Here is a 19,005-nt window from a genome sequence, read left to right as displayed (position 1 = left end):
TCTTCACGCATAACAAAGTACAAAGAGGAAAAAGGGTTAAATCTTCTCTTGCACTTGGGCTATTTTTTAACCTCTGCTCATATCCTGCTGAGATCCCATTTTGTCAATTTGGCCAGCAGTAGTATTCTTGCCTTGGGAACAATGGGCAAGAAACTAACAGCCATCTTCTACCAATTTATCTTTCAAATGTACAACACAACATCACTTGCTCTAAATAAATTGTAAGAAGATCATGACATTATGTTTAATTTTTAGCAAAAAAAAATAAGAAGGGCACAAAGTTTGGTTTTTCTTACATAACACTAAGTTTACTGTTGGAATGGCAAATTAGAATTCCAGGCTAAATTATATACATTCTTGGCTATACAAATGAAAGAAGAATCAAGTTGCTCTGAGTGAACAGAGGCTGCCTACAGAGAGCAATGTTCTCTTCAAGGAAAACAGAAAAGAATTTGTCACTGCTGAGAAGAGTTACTTCTCTGGTAAAAAAAAAAACAAACCTTCAGCCTGCTTTCTTTCAGGAAAGCCAGCAGGATGTTGTGTGCTTGAATGCAAACAATAAAGCTTTACACTAAGATAAGTTTTCTTCCATACACAACGTACAGTTCAAACACCAACTCTGAAATTGGGCAAGCACCCACAGTGCAGTTAGTAAACTGCAAACTGCATGTCTGCAGTTCAATAAACTGAGTCATGAGGTAAGGCTTGTTCCCATAAATGGCACAGCCTTAGATTTCCTAAGCAGCATGTAAGCAGCAATGGAACAAGGACACAAGTGTCTAGGGCAGGCTGGAAAAACATTGAATTTGGGAAGCGATGAACAGGAAGAAAGGAAGAAAAATAACACAGCCACACAAGCAAAGAGCACAGTTAGTTTTCAATGCCAAAATTAAAGGCACTTCTACAAAAAAAGACATCCAGGTGCAACACATGGTGATGCACAGCCTTGCTGGAGTGAACACACAGGTGGTTCTGTCTTCCTTTGGATGAGTCAGTGTGAGAGTGTTTCCACACTAAAACTCTGTGGTCACACACACTTAGCCCAGATTATTCATCTTCTTCCAAGAGCATATCCTTCTCCATGCTGCAAGAACGCATTCCACAGCACTGTCTCTCCACAGCAGCCTTTATTCTGGCATTTCATGACATTTGAGTGTTTGTATTTGAAACCTGACCGCTTGGAAAGGGGAAGAGGGCTATTTGGAATGAAACTGATATAAGGTTTGGTCACCTGGGGCTTCTTTCTGCAGCAAAATAGAACCATAAATATATTTAAGAATCCTAAGTCAGAATCCTCAAGTGACCAGGGCCAAGAGACAACTACACTGCTCTCTCATAAAGCCAAAGAGCTTTGGTCATTGTACCCACTAAACATGTCTGAGCATCAGATCTACTTCTTCTGTGTCATAAAATTAAAGGTGAATTATTTTATCGGCTTAAAATGTTCTACTTAGTTCTCTGTTTCATATTCATATGCTTATTTAGAAAAAAAGAAATTCTTTGCTTGACAGCACAGAGCTATGTGCAAAATCAAATAAAATTTCAAATGATCCCATGACCCAAATTAAGAGAGTTATGCTAATGTTCAAGGGGTCTAATATCAAACTGGAGAATACTTTTTCTATACTGATTCAGATACCAATAGTCCACCCTGGGGCCTGAACTGGCAGTCTACAAACCAATTTAACTTTGCCCACATGACTTGGAAAGGCTTGAAAAGTAGGCTTTAGAACAAAATTTGTTCTGTAATCCTAATCGCAGAGTAATGCTCCTTCGGAATTTTGCTAGTGTTCCAGACACAAATCTAAAGACACTCGCCTTGAGTAGTTTGATGAATAATCTCAACTAGCCAAAGAGAAAAGTCTCTATAATAGCTATATGGAAAGCTAAAACACACTGATTATTTCACTAAGATTGAACTTGCTGCCAAGCTACAGGTTTTTCAAACACTAGCTGAAGTCTTGAAAACCATGCCAAGGAAGCCCTTGTAAGGCAGAAAAGTCAAACCCTTAGGCTAAAAAATTGAAGCCTCCAGGCATTTTCCATATTTGCAGACAGATCTGACACCTGCACCAGGTGAGCTTTGTTCTTCTACTCAGCTCGAGCAGGACCAACCTTTCCCACTCCCACCAGGGGCCCATATTATCCATGAGGTTTTAGCCCTCTCAGAAAATGACTTCCCATCCAGACTGCTTGCTTGATATTAGCAAGGACTTTACAGGGTTATGCTGGTCTCAGGATAGCTTCAGTTGAAAGAGGTTTTCAAAAAGATGTGAATGGGATGACATCAATCCATGAGACTGCCACTCCTGCCTTGATTATTTTATTCATTCCACCAAAAACTTTCGCTATTAAAAAAGCTTTTCAGCTCCTGTTGAGCACTGAGTGTTAGTGCCTTCCAATGAGATGGAAAAAAAAAAAAATCAATTACTGAAAATGATTTCTTACCCCAACATCTGCTCTTGGTTCCTTGTGGTCAGGTAGGACACTGGTGTGGACCTGAGAGAAGGGAGGGGAAAAAAAGGCAAGAAATAATCAAACTCCTTCTGTAAATCTCTCTGCAAAAGACTCATTTTTTTTCCCATGCCCTCAAAAGTGACCCTCAATTCTTCTATTCTAGCTGCAACTTAGTGCACAAAAAGAAACACTCCTTTAATGTAAAGATAATTTAATTGTCTGTTTTATTCTAAATACATGTTGTTATAAAGCACCAATATAAAGGCTACCACAAAGACTTGACAAAGCAGAACCACAGCTTTTCTCAGCCAGCTCTTATCCCTTGATTTCCTACAGTGAGAACTTTGATTTTTCCACAAAAGCCTGGAGATAGTAAAAAAAATGCTATAATTAATTTATTAAGGGACAGCATACTTTAGAAATCTGTGGGAGTCCTCATATGGATGCAATTTTACATTTCGATTTTCCACACTAATACATTAGCAACTCCAAAGCATTTGGAAATCTACAGAAAGCTAGTATAAAATGTTCAATCATGATATTTTTATCTAAAATTAACCTTTAAATGCTTCACGCCCTGAATGAAAATGAAATTACTGGCATTTTCTTGTTGGTGATACCCATCTTTCCCTTTTGAAGCTGAGGAAATAACTTAGAGCAATCTGTTTCTTAAAAGAAAGATGGAGTATCAACACCAAACCAAAAATGCTGTGTCATTTTAAGATGCTAAAAAGCTGCTCTATGTGCCAGCCTCAAAGAAGTGACATCTGGCCCAACAACTGAGGTATTTATATTTTCTAATTATTATTATGGCTATTTATTCAAGAGAAATAAACTAATAATGCAAGAATTAACACTCCTTTTCATAATTTACTTACGTATTTGTAACCCAACAGCAGTTCATATTTTTAACAGTGTATGCGTTTTTATATGAGACTACGTTGTATTTCACAGCAAGAGAAAGCTAATGTTTCTTTTACACATACTGAAATCAAGGAAATTCAACATTAATTTAGAATCAAAGAATATTAATTCCTTCTTTTGCTGGATAAAATATCAATTCAGGAGAACATATTTCAGCTTTTCTGACCCAACACAGGAGCAGAAAGGGATGTCAACACCTGACTAACCTAGAGTCTTCCATATAATAAAAGCATATTCCTGAATTTCAAATGGACTTAAAATACAGAAAAAACTTCTGCTGCATTTTGCAATACTTTTTGGTTCAGCTATGTTTATTTGTTTTCATTGGGTTTTAACCCCTTTAAATTAGACTGTACATTAGACCGTACCTCTCTTCTTCCCAAAGTATATTTTGTTTGAAATTAAATCTAGTGCCTTGATCCAAGTGTGTGCAAATATCTGCAATTTCGGAAGCAGTTTTACTATTTGACATTTATCAAAAGAGAAGCCACATATGTGTATGTAAATACATACATGGGTGGTACAGGCTGAACACTATCAGGCTGTCTGTTGGTTGAGTTCCCGAACAAACTCTCTGAATGCTGCAATTACTGGGGTATCATTATGGGGTGTTCACACAGGCCTCATTATAAACATCAGGTCAGCTCATAAAAACTTATAAAACATAAGAAACGAGTCAGTTTTAGTCCCAGTCCACAAAATGGAAGAGAAAAAATGGGAGATAAATACAGAGGATTTGACAGGTCAAATATCCTCCCAGCGCATTTCTTGATTAAACAAACTGCCACACTTTTTAAAACCACGTCATAAATCAACTTTTCCCCTCTGGCCCCATCCAGAACAACTATAAAATCTAAAAGCAAACAGAAAGTCAGATTTTATTCCCAAACCTCCACTACTCTGTTAGAATTTCAGTTTTCCCATTACTCTCTCTAGGTTTTCCTGTGCAAAATGCAAACCTCTGAGTGGGGAGGTCATTCACAACCGGGGTAAGCCCATGCCTGCAGGGAATAGCACCACTACTGCTTTACCTTTGTGACACAAAGAGATCACAAAGGCACACAAGAAACACAGCTTGTGACCTGGACTAAATGCAGCAAAGGTTTTGGCATCCATTCCTGTAATTTTGTGTGTAGAACAACACAGTTACCTTTTTACACCACAGTGGAGGCCTGTGAACCCACTGGGAAAAGGGCAGTGTGATGAAGGTTCGTGCAAGTGAAAGATGCACAAGAGTAGAGTTAGTTTTCAATGCCAAACACATCAGAGTCCAGGAGTTATGACTCCCTGGAATTTCCCAGTCAAACAAATTGCAGCTTCGTGTGTTTGTGCTGGGTGAGCCTAAAATGCCAAAACTGTTATGGGGTTCTGCCACAAAACCAATCAGTTTTTCCTACAGTCCATATAAAACAAAAGAGAAAATCTTTTCAAAATGGACATGCACGTGGTATTGCGGGATTCTACAGTTCCAATGGAAAACCTGATAGGCAGCGAAACTAATAAATGTTAAAACTTCATTAAAGATGAAAACTAATAAAGGGAATATAAGATTTATCAAATTACTGCAACATTGCATAATACATTGCATAATAACTGCATGATTTTTATTATATATTAAGTAGTTTAAACTTACAAAATATTTTTATATATATATATATATATATATATATATATATATATATATGTGCCTGTGTGTGTATATATATATATATATATATATATTTCCTACTACAGATAGTAGGGAAAATATGTATGCCCCTATCACTTGCTGTATAGCAACTGATATGGCACGAGAGAAGAATCACGAGATCCCCCAAGCAAAGACTGAGTTTAACATAAATCTAAATAATTTTAATATGTTTTTAGTGTATGCAACGAAAAAAATGGAAGGAAGGAAGAGTTTATTTACCTTCTTAACACAGCACACAGCGTGAGACTGGATTCAATTTTTTTAACCAATTTGAAACAGCATTTTTTCTGCAGAGAAAGCTTTGTCACGTAAGGTTATGCCACAGATAAAAAGTGACAAAGAAAAACGTGTATAACTGTGACAGGGACACTCAGGCATCCCAGTGCCCCACAGTGATGAGTGCTGACTGGCACAGACCCACTGGGGTTTTTTTAAGCAGTTGAATTTTTGCAATCCATGACCACTGGTAGCAAGCTAATGAGCCACAGGCTTTTTCTGCCATTTTTCAGGCTTTTTTGAACAAAGCCCAATGATGCAAAGTAGCCTTCTAAAGTCTTAATAGGTACTGAATATTCTAAGCATTTGGTCAGTTATAATTTTAATGAAATAGAGCAGAAAATCACATTTAAGTCTGTAGCTGTTACAATCAGCCAGTTAGCCTTGCCTCCTCCCCATAATAATTCCCAGGAATGAACCTGTTGAAGTCTGTTTTATGCTGGGAACAATCTGCAAAATTTGAAGAGTAAAAATACCCTTCAAAGTGCTTGTGGTGCCTCCTCTTTCCAGCTTTCTTCCACTGTGAAATAAAATTCACAAAAAGCAAATTCTGGCTTCTGTCAGCAAGCTACAGCTGGAGCATTCCTAAGCTCTTCTGGCTCTTCATTTACATGGAGCAGGCAATGGGGACCTGTGTTCCCAGATCCAAACACCTCAGCCCAGTCACTGCAATGGCACTATTCAAAAATCCCCGAGACAGACTCCACAGTCCAAACAAGGCAGCAGCTAATGGCAGCCAAAGAAATCCAGATGTTCTGACAAATTATATCCCAAAAAATACTCACTCTAGTGCGATGAAGGAAATAGGAAACTTGAGAGGATGCAAGCCCAAGCTGGTAAAAAGCTCCTACAGTTGTCTGATGAACACTCAGGTCAGCTCCACCTCGCTTCAGTGTATGGCAGACAACATGAATTAAAGCAAGTATTACTGGAGTGATCAGATGAGCTCAATGGCATAACAAAATTTCCAGAACATGATCTTCTGCCTAAAAACTTCAGCAAAATTTAAAATTTGACTGTGAATATCTGACAAAATAAACTGAAATCCTATATTTTGATTTACTGAATAAACAGCCTTTTTTGAATATGCTAAAGTCCACGTTTCATAATTTGCATCTATTACCATAGAAGCTGCAGTAAGAAATCTTAGTATAGATTAAGCATGATGCCATTTCCACTGACGAACCAGTTACAAGAAACAAGATTGATTTTATTCATTTTTTAGAGGTATATCCAAGTGTTCCAGTTCCTTACCAGATTGCAACATCTACTCAAGTGACAAAAGATTATTCACATATTAAACACAGAAAAAAAGTCTTGCTGCCTTAAACAAGTCCAGACCCTTCAAGACTCCACACAAAATACCCCTGTCTTCTGACTCATGGCAGAAGCTGAAATGAAGAACTCAGAATTTAACTTGCTGGAGCAGTCCATGAACCTCCAAAGTTCCCTTGAGGAGCTTGTATTATCCCTCTGCCAAGAAGACCTAAGTGCATTTCCAGCTGGGGGCCTTGAGTTCAATATTTTGAAAGAGTTATTTTCATGTGAGGTACCAAACTAACCAAATATAGAAGCAAACAGTGGTTTTAAGATCACCCCCAAAAAACAGTGAAGATTTTATCCCCCACTCCATGTTTTATGGTAACTTTTTAACATAAATTTTTAGATTCTAAAGTGAACACTTTCTAACTACACATTGAAATTATTTTAATTTCCTATTTCCTCTGCCTCTCTTCTGACTGGAAGGTCATTCAAAACACAGGATTGCAATGATAGCTCAGAGTCCTTTCCTAATCTACAGCCCATCATTATTCATGGCAAGTTTATACTCCTTTGCTCTTCTGCCAACATGGTGTCTTAGATAAGTAATTCTTTTCTGTTCCTCATACTGGTCTCCTGATGAATCAATGAGAAAGGAATCATATGCCCTCTTGTACTTCATTTTGTTAGGATAATAAGCCAATCTTTTCCAGTACACTGTCATACCATAAGCTCTGCATTCCCCAAATCACATCATCTGCTCCAGTCCTATGTCACACTTTGAACAACTAATTTACCTTTTTTTTTCCTTCACACCATTTGTTTCTGATGTATTAAGTCTTTGTTCACCCAAAAAACTTCATGTTATTAGAAAAGCACAGAGGCATGTACTGAGAGTCTACTTTATTTCATCCTGTTTGCATTGTTCCAGCTGGCAAACGCTTTTTTTTTAGGAGAACTAAGGGAAATTTCTGCACACACCAAACTTTTCTCTAACACATAGAAGCTGAAGGACTCTCGCACAAATATCCACAAAAGCAAAGAAAATTATATTTGCCAAGAAGGATTTTTCTTTTCTTCTCCTGACAGTTTGTGATAATGTTTAAAAAACAGCTGAGGCTGAGGTCTGGTGCTAGCATTACCTAATGGATAGGATTTCACTTCTCCTTTACAGAATTAGGGGTAAAATTGCTCATCAGATTTACTGTGGCAGAAGGTGTATTTTAGACAGATGAGAGGGAGTAGGAAAATATTTGGGGCTTCCTACAAGCTCTGGTTTTTCTTGCCTTCATAGACAGGATCTATTTATTCACAAAAGTCTGTTCTAGCAAGATTATAGCTGCACTTCCATAGTGAATGTCCCTTCCAGCCTGTGGAACTGCAGCATGAGAATTCATGAGAATTACTGCTCTGTCCAGGGCTCCCACATGCTCCGTCCACATTAGTAACAATCCGCGCTCGAGGGGAGCAAGGAATTTTCTCTAAAGAGCCTCCAGAAGATCCTGAGAAAATAAATGTTGCCAGCTATCCAAATATAAACACTCCCAACTACCCAAATATAAACATTTCTAAAGCTATCTAAAAAGAAAAAATGTACATTTTTTTTTTTCATTTGAGAAAGCATTTTTTCTTGGGTTAAAACAGTTAAACCTGCATAGCAAGAATTAAATTCTTAAGTACACAAACACTAAAACCCATAACCTCCTGATCAGCTATCTTTAAATAGTTTTTGCTAGTGCTCTGCCCTTTGCTCCCTGTCTTCTGAGATGAGAAACTGAAAGGAGTTTTATTTATTTATTTATCAAATAAATTCACTGCTGGCTTTGGAAGAAGTTTCCAGACAAATGTGTCATCTGTCCCACAATCTAAATTAGTTTCTGTTTTAAAGGAAGGAGGAGGTATCACTGGGAACAAGTATCTCTGTGGGACTATTTCACTATGCAGCAACCCAAAAGAAACTTTGTGCCTACAAGCGAAGGTAAAAAGCAGTTTTCACACAGCACCTTCTCTCTCCTGTACCAGACACAGGTTTGTGTGAAGAGAAGTTCATTTTCCCATCAGTGATACTGTATTCATGGCTACATCCCCATTAAACACACGTGATTTTGCTCTCCAAACCATTTCACAGGAAGAGCAGCTTTCCTCACCAGAGTGTGCGTCATTGTGCCTGACTGCCACACAAAGATAAACCCTTTCCCTCCTCTACAGCGTCAATTCTACTTTTTTTAAAGCACAACTGCAATCTGCAAGACATGGTAATCCTCTTCTGCAAGCATGATCAAGCTCTTGCAGAGATGTTACTTAAAACCAGGTAAGAAATGAGCTCCCTACTTTCAGACTGATAAGCAGGCTCAGGAAAGTTCATAGTCACAGCTGCCTGAGATAAGTAATTAAACTCTGATTCTTACGAAGCACAAGGTGTGAATAAAGACATTAGGTGTATGTTTTTAAGCAATCATTTTGCCTCTTTCAGAATTAATGCAGAAAGATGCTAAGGCTCAGAGAGCCAAATATATTTCAATATTTTCACTGCTTAGAAAAAACAAAATAAGAGTTTTTTCAGAACCTGAAAAGTGGCCTTTTTTTGGGGAACTGTTTCAGTGATGCTTTTTCTGCAAATAAAAGGATCTATTAGGAACAATATTGTTGGCAAAGCTGCTTAGGTCTGAAATTTGACCACCACACTTCTATTTCTAGAAATTACTTACAGATTCTTTCTTCCTTTTTATATTGCATCTTCTTATTTGGAAATTCAGCATGACATTGTTTTCTGGGAAAGATAGGATCTGTTATCAGACAAGCTGATGTAAGATGGAAACAGGCACTTTTTTCTTGGCCCAAGGTTCCTTCAGGAACTAAAGAAAGCTCGTGCTTCTGAAAATTTCTGTGTTTTCTCCATCATACCGCAAGAATAGGGGTTGAAAAAAGCACGTGCACATTTCCACAGCAAGGATTTTATGTAATCTAAATTAGATGACAGAGTTGATTTCTCTCTAAATAAAGTGAAAGGAACAGATACATTTTGCCGTAGACAAATCTAAATTTACATAACTTGAAATGGGTCACTACAGATAATGCAACATCTTGAGGAGGGACTTCTGAAAAACAGTGAGAGATTCTATCCGTTTAATAAACCACATAGTCTGTGCTTCCAAAAATGTGTTGGTGGCCTCATGTATCATAAGGCCACAGGCCACAAGTTGTAGGTATCATAATTCAGCCAAGTACAGAGCAGCTTCACTCCTTCCACATGGAGCAGAACCTCCTTCCCTGACAAAGGGAGTCATTATTTGTAAAAGAAAACCATTTTAACACATGATGGATGATATGAACAGTAACTTTACATGTGAAAATATGGTAACCTCCTCAGCCTGAGGACAGCTGGTGATATAGCATCCCCAATAGCACAGCATCCCATGTGCTGGCAGGATAATGGTAGTTCTGGAAAATTAATGTTTAAAGGCTTCCCCTTCCACAACTCAACTAAAAGGGAAAAAGATATATGCAACAAGGAAGAGCTTATATGTGAAATAATGTTGTATTCACAGAACATCGCACAACTCATGCCATAAATTCTCCGTAAATTATTGCAGACCCACATTGCATCCAATATTACTATTATGGTGGAATCATAGAATCATCAGTGTTGGAAAAGCCCTCCAAAAGGAGTCCTCCAACTCAACCATCTTACACATGGGTCCTTCTGACAAAAATCAAAAGCAAGACAAAACTCCATTAGATAAAAATGCATTCATTTTTATCTAATTAATTCCAGGAAACATTTCAAGATATTAACTAAGCTAGCATGAATGCCAAGGGTCACGTGCCCAGTTTTCTAATAAAACCCATTCAATTTCCAATGTTAAAAAAGCCATATCCAGCAGCTGAATTGTCCAAGTTAATTCAGAATCAAACCCCAAAAATACAACCCCAAAAACACAACCCAAAACACCTCCTACACACAGATTTATGACTTTTATTTGTCATACCACAAATAAAGAGTCCAAGTCCTCATCCACAACAGCAACAGCCACACTGAAAAATGACAAACAAAACATGAGGATGTAATGAGGTCAATGAACACTGGAGATGAGTAGAGAGTCTAACCTTAAAGGGAGACAGACAGTGTCTGTTTCACACACATCATTTGAAACACCCCATATAAAAGTTTATCACATCTTTCTGAAGACAGAAAAATCCCATTCTCACATATATGCCCCAACTTAGTCATTATTTTGTACAGTACCAGTATCATCAGAATTATTTTGAAATTAATCCTGAGTCTTCTCTCCATCTTTAAAACTTCCATAAAGTTGGCCAAAATTAATTTTGTCACTTCTAGCTTATTTCACAAAGGAAAGAATAAAAAGGCTCAAAATGCTTTTCAATATTTTGGCTAGCAAATCAAAAAAATATTTTTAAAATCTAAGAAGCTAATAATTTAACTTTAAAAAGAACCAAACACCAGCAAAATCACAATAAGTATTTCCATACACATCTCCTAGAATTCGCTACAATTTCCTCTATTTGCACATAAATATTAGCACCATTAAAAACCATCTTTATTCAGATGTACAAGAACGAAAATGGGCAGTTAAACCAAAGTATACCAATTGTTTATTTATGCACCTTCAATAGACATGGCCTAAACGAGAATAATTTCTTTTTGTTGCAGTCTGTGATTTCATTAAGTCACTCTGCTCAGCTTTAAGCACTAAAGATCTTGAAATAATACCTAATTTAATACTGCTGCAAGAACCTTAACTCCAAAGCTATCAGCACAGACCTCATCAGAGAGCCATTAATAAAATGCTCTTTATTGAAGTCTATCTTTTGGTTTTGAAAAGATCAGAGTGGAATAAAACCCACATTAATGATCTTCAGTAATCATTCCCTGCAAAAACTAAAACATGCTTGGACTTGAAAGCACACATTTAAAAATAATAGCTGAGCATTCTTTTAAAAGGAAGGCCCAGCACTGATCTAAATTTCATGTGAGGCTTCAGCTCAAGATTATGTTAGGATTAACAAAGTGTGCATGACAGGTGTGATTTAAAGACTGCAGCTTAAAATTCTCCTCCTTCCACACAAATCTCATGGCACAGAAAGGCAGTGATTTCTGTACCACTCTCTACCACAAACCTTTGAGCAATCCACAATTGCAAATACCTTGAGAGGGACAGTTTCAGGGCATGTGAAGGTCCTCAAAAACGCCAAGAATTCTCAAGGTTGGTCTGAGTTAACAATACTTCCCTTTTCCCTTGTGCATGTAAGAATAAACCAAGAGCCCTTGAATGAAGCCCATGAAGAACGTTTTGCAAACACAAGAGTGACAGACTTGCAGACCTCTGCAGGAAGGTTGATTGTGTGAAATAGCAAGCTCAAAAGCTAGACATTTATGGAAGCCGTTTTCTGGTCAATATTCATCTCATAAAAGCCATCCATGTCTATGTAAAACTAAATGCCTTTGTCCTGCAGAATGGAGGACCTAAGATGCTGGAGCCAGGACATCAATTCTCTGCTCCACCTGTCCTCTCGTTTCTGTCATGGTAGTTTTTGTTTCCCCTACCCCAATTTAATTCAACTGTTAATTTATTTTCTACCTAGCATCTTTGTCCTTAGCACACAGCAATTCCTTCCATGCTGCCACAGTGAAACACGTCCTTCCTGAGGCAGCACTTCCCTTAATTCCTCACCATGACTCACAACAGGACAAAGAATGACATTTTCAGCCTCTGTCAGAGGGAAGTCAGACTGCACAGCACTCAGCACCCAGACCCTTCTTTTCTTCAAAAGCCATGTGCCAACCCAGGCGTATTTTCTCCTGAGATATTTCTCTCCTGGAAGAGAGAATTGCTTTTCCTGCCTAACAGTGAGCTGAACACAGTGATCTACAAAGCCCTGCTGAGGAAAGCTGGTATTTAACACCTCAACCTGGACAGCACCAGGATGGATCACATGTCATAAGCATCCTTCCAGGATTCCTGGACTCCCATGATCAGAAACTTCTATTTGCTGGTAGGCCAAACTTCTACTCCTTTCCATTCTTCACTACCAAGAATTTGATAATAAAGTTTGCTGCAGAAGTTTCCTTTTCATGTAAGTCATTATGACGTTTTACCACTGGCATATGAAACAAAAGTTAAGTTGGTTACTCTTTTTTATTTTATGGACATAAAAAGGAAACTCATGCAAATAAATGCCTTCATTTAAAAACATTACCATTCCCTCTTTTCAAGTTTCATTTGTGAACATAGCTGGTAGAAGCCTTGGGAAAAGGCACACAGCTGCTGAAGGACTACTTTTTGGCACATGTCTCTTCCAAGTTCTTCCAAATGACAGAACCCATTTTACTCCTAACTTCTGTTTCTACTTAAAAATACCATACCAGTTATCCATAACATATAATCACAGAAACTTGGTTCTTCCAAAGACAACATTAAGAAGCAGCAGCTGGAAATGTCAGCATCATGAGAAGTATTATTAGTCTCACGGCCAAAAAATTCCTGTTGGTTCTTCTGGTTTGCCATGTATTGATGATCATTTTACAATCATGCACTTCACCTGCCTACACACAAGAGAGCTCCTGCCAGTACTATAGCTACCATAACCCCACAAATCCAAGTGAAGTCTGGAAGATATTTTTTTTTCCCTGCTAAAAAGTGATCTTCAAATGACAAAGAATTATTCAAGGTTTAACCTTTTTGTTCATCTACTGTGTTGTGGATGCTAAAGATCTCTCAAGGGCAGAGCTACTGTTCTTGTTCCATTTCACCAAAGACATAAGCACAGTGTCATCCCAGCAAACTACACTTTCCAGGAAAGAACGTCTGTAGGCTGGCTTCCATTTTGTCTTGCATATTTCTCTGTAAAGATAAGCACCAGTGCCTGGTGAACATCGTTTAAGAACACCAAACTTCCTGAGCAGATGCTCAGTTTGCTTCCAGCACTGCCTCCATATAGCAAAGCAACGACAAAAGCCACTTCCAGTTATGCAGCTCAATTGTATTAACAGCAGTATTTCTTCCTCTCCCTTTTTTTCTCCCCTAAATTTCCCACATCCTGTGCTGATAATAAACAGCTCCAATGCATTCTGTATAAATCCTGCTCTGTTGGCAACCCATGAATCATGTGGCAGTATAATTCCTCGTGCCTGCAGGGCACAGATAAAGGCTGCCCCGTGGCACGGGGCCAGTGCAGCACATTCACTGGTTCCAGACACCAGGAGTCGGCATGGTCACGCTGAACCCAGAAAAGGGTTTTACTCTTTTCTCTGTATATCTTATTCTTTTGTTAGTAACCACAAATCAAACTAGGCTCTGTGCTTGACTCGGAGCAACCAGCTCACTGGCCACCAAGTTTGCATCACAAAGGAAAGTCATCTCTGCTTTTCTAAACTCCCACATTCACAGCCTTTTTATATTAAGGCCTTAACAAACTCCATCTGCAAAGTTTCAAATTCAAAATTATCAAAGTTCGCATACATGTCTTTTAACTTTCACTTACATGTCTTTTAACTTTCTTTTAATCCTTACCGTAACATTGGCAAATATATTCCTGGGTGTGATCTACTAGCATTTATAATAGGATTTCACAGAAATTTTTTCTTGTACAAATATTTTAATATACACCACTTTCCATGAGGAGACACACACACATTAGACTGCACTAAACAACTGTTCGATTATCTACTCCTGACTTTCCTGCTCTTTATTTTCTGAGAATAAGATTTGCTCTCTCCATATATGAAAGAAAATTATTCATAAACGGTCTCATGCTCCTGCAAACTTCAGTAATTTCTGTACAACAGTAGATCAGTAGATCAGAAAAACCTGACACCCACATTTCAAATTTTAAAGAAACAAACAAAAAACCTCTCCACTTGTTTGCATATTAAAACAAGCAACACCACCATACTCAAAATAAGTGAAAACAAGCTGCAGTGAATAGTCAGGGTGAAGCCCCCAGAGGCTGACTGGCAGCCAAGCAGGACAACACAAAATATTTCAGCAAAGGTTACACACAGTAACATTTAAGTTAAAGGCAGCTCAGTCGGGTAACTAAACGAAATGCCAGCTCAAATCACATTCCTGACCATCACACACAGTAATATTCCATGGAACTCACTCCAGTGTATCTGCAGCTGCAAAAAAGGGTTAATAAACCAAGAAGCTATGGAAAAGCTTTGGATCCCTATTCATTTCAGGTAGACAGATGAACTCTAGCTACAAAAGCATTAAAAGAAAAAAATCTGTTTCTATTACCTTGATTGCTGTGTATTTATATACCTTTGTGAAAGAAAAAGAAGGAAAAAAGAAACACACTATAGGTTTTTTACTTGGTTTAGCTGTTCAGAAACTGTTTTAAATTATGGCACTCTTCCTCCATTCTGGTCAGAATTCACCACACAAAAGAGTTTGGGCTGAAATGAGTAACTTTGCCTTCTCCCACAGCCCAAGACCCCCAGAGATAAAATGAATTACTTATGAGGAATTTACCTGCAGAAAACTAAAACCATTCCTCTCCACGAGTGATACTTTCACAAGGGGCATGAATAATACTGCTTCAGAACTCCTCACTGGAGTCAGGAACTGCCTTTGGCAGTGGAATGCACGCTGGTTTGGGGAAGAGGTGAAAAAATTATGCGCAAACAAGTTGTTGCACCAGGATGGAAAATAAATTCTAAAGCCGCTGGTAGCCCCCTGGCATCCCAAGGAAGAAACTCAACTTTTCTACTTAGTTAGAATGCAGATGGCTAATATCAGTAGAGTCTAAAAGCTGGGGTAGTCTTTAACCAAAAGCAAAGAACTGAAGCTTTTGGAACATCCCAAACACTATGCCACAGCACGTGGGGACACCCAAACCAGACAGATAGCAGTGTATTAAAGACTCCAAGCAGGTCTAAGTTTCTCAGCATCCCTCTATTTAGAACTAGTGACAAGAAAAGTGGCAGAACCTTACTAGAAAAAGTGAACTTCCTTGCATCCAAATGCAAATAGATAAAAATAGATACAAGTCACTGTTTAAAGACTGAATAATACCAAAATAATTTAAACAAGAGATCCCCTTGTGACTCAGCATAATTATTTTTCTTTCAGAAAAGATTAGTTTTGAACCTAACTGAATCCTATCTTCCAAATGACCATATCTCCAAATGTAATTGAAAAATTGCAAATTCCTTTTGGGCTGTACTCCTCTTGAATTCTTTTGGGCACTCCATGACTGCTGCTATGCTTGCACTGCCCTGGGGACCATGACTGCTATTCTGGGCCACAGCAGACACACTCAGCTAAGAATCTGGCACAGTTTTAACCACCTGGCCTGGATTCAGTGGCACAGGCTCAAAGCACCCAAAATTCCTGTTTTGTCCTGAGGTGTGTAAAAGAGTAAGAGCATTGCCTTGCTTAAAATACTGACAGTATTGTTGTCCTAATCACATACATCCAGCTGCTCCTTCGCGCAAAGACGATTCTGCCGCTCACAGTGCTCTGCGGTGTGTGTCTTCTGCTGAAAGAGGCCCGGGAGCGGTACTTAGCTCTGCAGAGCACCGTACCTGCGTCTTTACCCTCTCTTCTCGTCTACATCTTAGCAAAAAACTTTTCCACTCTGTCTGGCAAGGAGAACCTGTGCCAGCACAAAAAACATCTTCCATCGTGTTCTAGAAGCTGCACGGAGGTCTGCCGAGTGTTTTGCAAGAAGAGAAAGAAAGTTGTCCAAAACAGCTTGCAATCGAATATTCATGTGAATAGAAAAGGCAGGAGAGTGGTCAGGTACTGTTTTCTCTCAGGTGGCAAGCTGCGCACACAATCGCAGTGTTGTACAGCTTGTATCACCACCTTTGCGAAGCTGCCGCACTCTCCGGCTCCCGGAGACGAAGAAGCTGCTTCTTCGCGTAAAGACGATTCTGCCGCTCACAGTGCTCTGCGGTGTGCGCCTTCTGCCGAAAGAGGCCCGGGAGCTGTGCTTAGCTCTGCAGAGCACCGTACCTTCGTCGCTAGCCTCTCTTCTCGTCTACATATTAGCAAAAAGCTCTTCCACTCTGTCTGGCAAGGAGAAACTGTGCCAGCACAAAAAACATCTCCCATCGTGTTCTAGAGGCTGCACGGAGGTCTGCCGAGTGTTTTGCAAGAAGAGAAAGAAAGTTGTCCAAAACAGCTTGCAATCGAATGTTCATGTGTATAAAAAAGGCAGGAGAGTGGTCAGGTACTGTTTTCTCTCAGTTGGCAAGCTGCGCACACAATCGCAGTGTTGTACAGCTTGTTTCATCACCTTTGCGAAGCTGCAGCTCTCTCCGGCTCCCGGAGACGAAGAAGCTGCTTCTTCGCGCAAAGACGATTCTGCCGCTCACAGTGCTCTGCGGTGTGCGCCTTCTTCCGAAAGAGGCCCGGGAGCTGTGCTTAGCTCTGCAGAGCACCGTGCCTTGGTCGTTAGACTCTCTTCTCGTCTACATCTTAGCAAAAAGCTTTTCCACTCTGTCTGGCAAGGAGAAACTGTGCCAGCACAAAAAACATCTCCCATCGTGTTCTAGAGGCTGCACGGAGGTCTGCCGAGTGTTTTGCAAGAAGAGAAAGAAAGTTGTCCAAAACAGCTTGCAATCGAATGTTCATGTGAATAGAAAAGGCAGGAGAGTGGTCAGGTACTGTTTTCTCTCAGTTGGCAAGCTGCGCACACAATCGCAGTGTTGTACAGCTTGTTTCATCACCTTTGCGAAGTTGCTGCTCTCTCCGGCTCCCGGAGACGAAGAAGCTGCTTCTTCGCGCAAAGACGATTCTGCCGCTCACAGTGCTCTGCAGTGTGCGGCTTCTGCCGAAAGAGGTCCGGGAGCGGTGCTTAGCTCTGCAGAGCACCGTACCTTCGACTTCAGCCTCTCTTCTCGTCTACATCTTAGCAAAAAGCTTTTCCACTCTGTCTGGCAAGGAGAAACTGTGCCAGCACAAAAAACATCTCCCATCGTCTTCTAGAAGCTGCACGGAGGTCTGCCGAGTGTTTTGCTGGAAGAGAAAGAATGTTGTCCAAAACACTTCTAATCGAATGTTCATGTGAATAGAAAAGGCAGGAGGGTGGTCAGGTACTGTTTTCTCTCAGTTGGCAAGCTGCGCACACAATCGCAGTGTTGTACAGATTGTTTCATCACCTTTGCCAAGTTGCCGCTCTCTCCGGCTCCCGGAGGCGAAGAAGCTGCTTCTTCACGCAAAGACGATTCTGCCGCTCACAGTGCTCTGCGGTGTGCGCCTTCTGCCGAAAGAGGCCCGGGAGCAGTGCTTAGCTCTGCAGAGCACCGTACCTTCATCTTTAGCCTCTCTTCTCGTCTACATCTTAGCAAAAAGCTTTTCCACTCTGTCTGGCAAGGAGAAACTGTGCCAGCACAGGAAACATCTCCCATCGTGTTCTAGAAGCTGCACGGAGGTCTGCCGAGTGTTTTGCAAGAAGAGAAAGAAAGTTGTCCAAAACAGCTTGCAATCGAATGTTCATGTGAATAGAAAAGGCAGGAGAGTGCTCAGGTACTGTTTTCTCTCAGTTGGCAAGCTGCGCACACAATCGCAGTGTTGTACAGCTTGTTTCATCACCTTTGCGAAGTTGCCGCTCTCTCCGGCTCCCGGAGACGAAGAAGCTGCTTCTTTGCGCAAAGACGATTCTGCCGCTCACAGTGCTCTGCGGGGTGCGCCTTCTGCCGAAAGAGGCCCGGGAGCGGTGCTTAGCTCTGCAGAGCACCGTACCTTCGTCTTTAGCCTCTCTTCTCGTCTACATCTTAGCAAAAAGCTTTTCCAGTCTGTCTGGCAAGGAGAAACTGTGCCAGCACAGAAAACATTACCCAACGTGTTCTAGAGGCTGCACGGGGGTCTGCCGAGTGTTTTGCAAGAAGAGAAAGAAAGTTGTCCAAAACAGCTTCCAATCGAATGTTCATGTGAATAGAAAAGGCAGGAGAGTGGTCAGGTACTGTTTTCTCTCAGTTGGCAAGCTGCGCACACAATCGCAGTGTTGTACAGCTTGTTTCATCACCTTTGCGAAGTTGCCGCTCTCTCCGGCTCCCGGTGACGAAGAAGCTGCTTCTTCGCGCAAAGACGATTCTGCCCCTCACAGTGCTCTGCGGTGTGTGTCTTCTGCCGAAAGAGGCCCGGGAGCGGTGCTTAGCTCTGCAGAGCACCGTACCTTCGTCTTTAGCCTCTCTTCTCGTCTACATCTTAGCAAAAAGCTTTTCCACTCTGTCTGGCAAGGAGAAACTGTGCCAGCACAAAAAACATCTCCCATCGTGTTCTAGAGGCTGCACGGAGGTCTGCCGAGTGTTTTGCAAGAAGAGAAAGAAAGTTGTCCAAAATAGCTTGCAATCGAATGTTCATGTGAATAGAAAAGGCAGGAGAGTGGTCAGGTACTGTTTTCTCTCAGTTGGCAAGCTGCGC

This window comes from Melozone crissalis, unplaced genomic scaffold (genome assembly GCF_028551555.1).
Source record: "Melozone crissalis strain CALT ecotype California unplaced genomic scaffold, PUWL_Pcris_2 ptg000140l_1, whole genome shotgun sequence".
Classification (NCBI taxonomy): Eukaryota; Metazoa; Chordata; class Aves; order Passeriformes; family Passerellidae; genus Melozone; species Melozone crissalis.
This window is presented reverse-complemented; position numbering follows the sequence as displayed.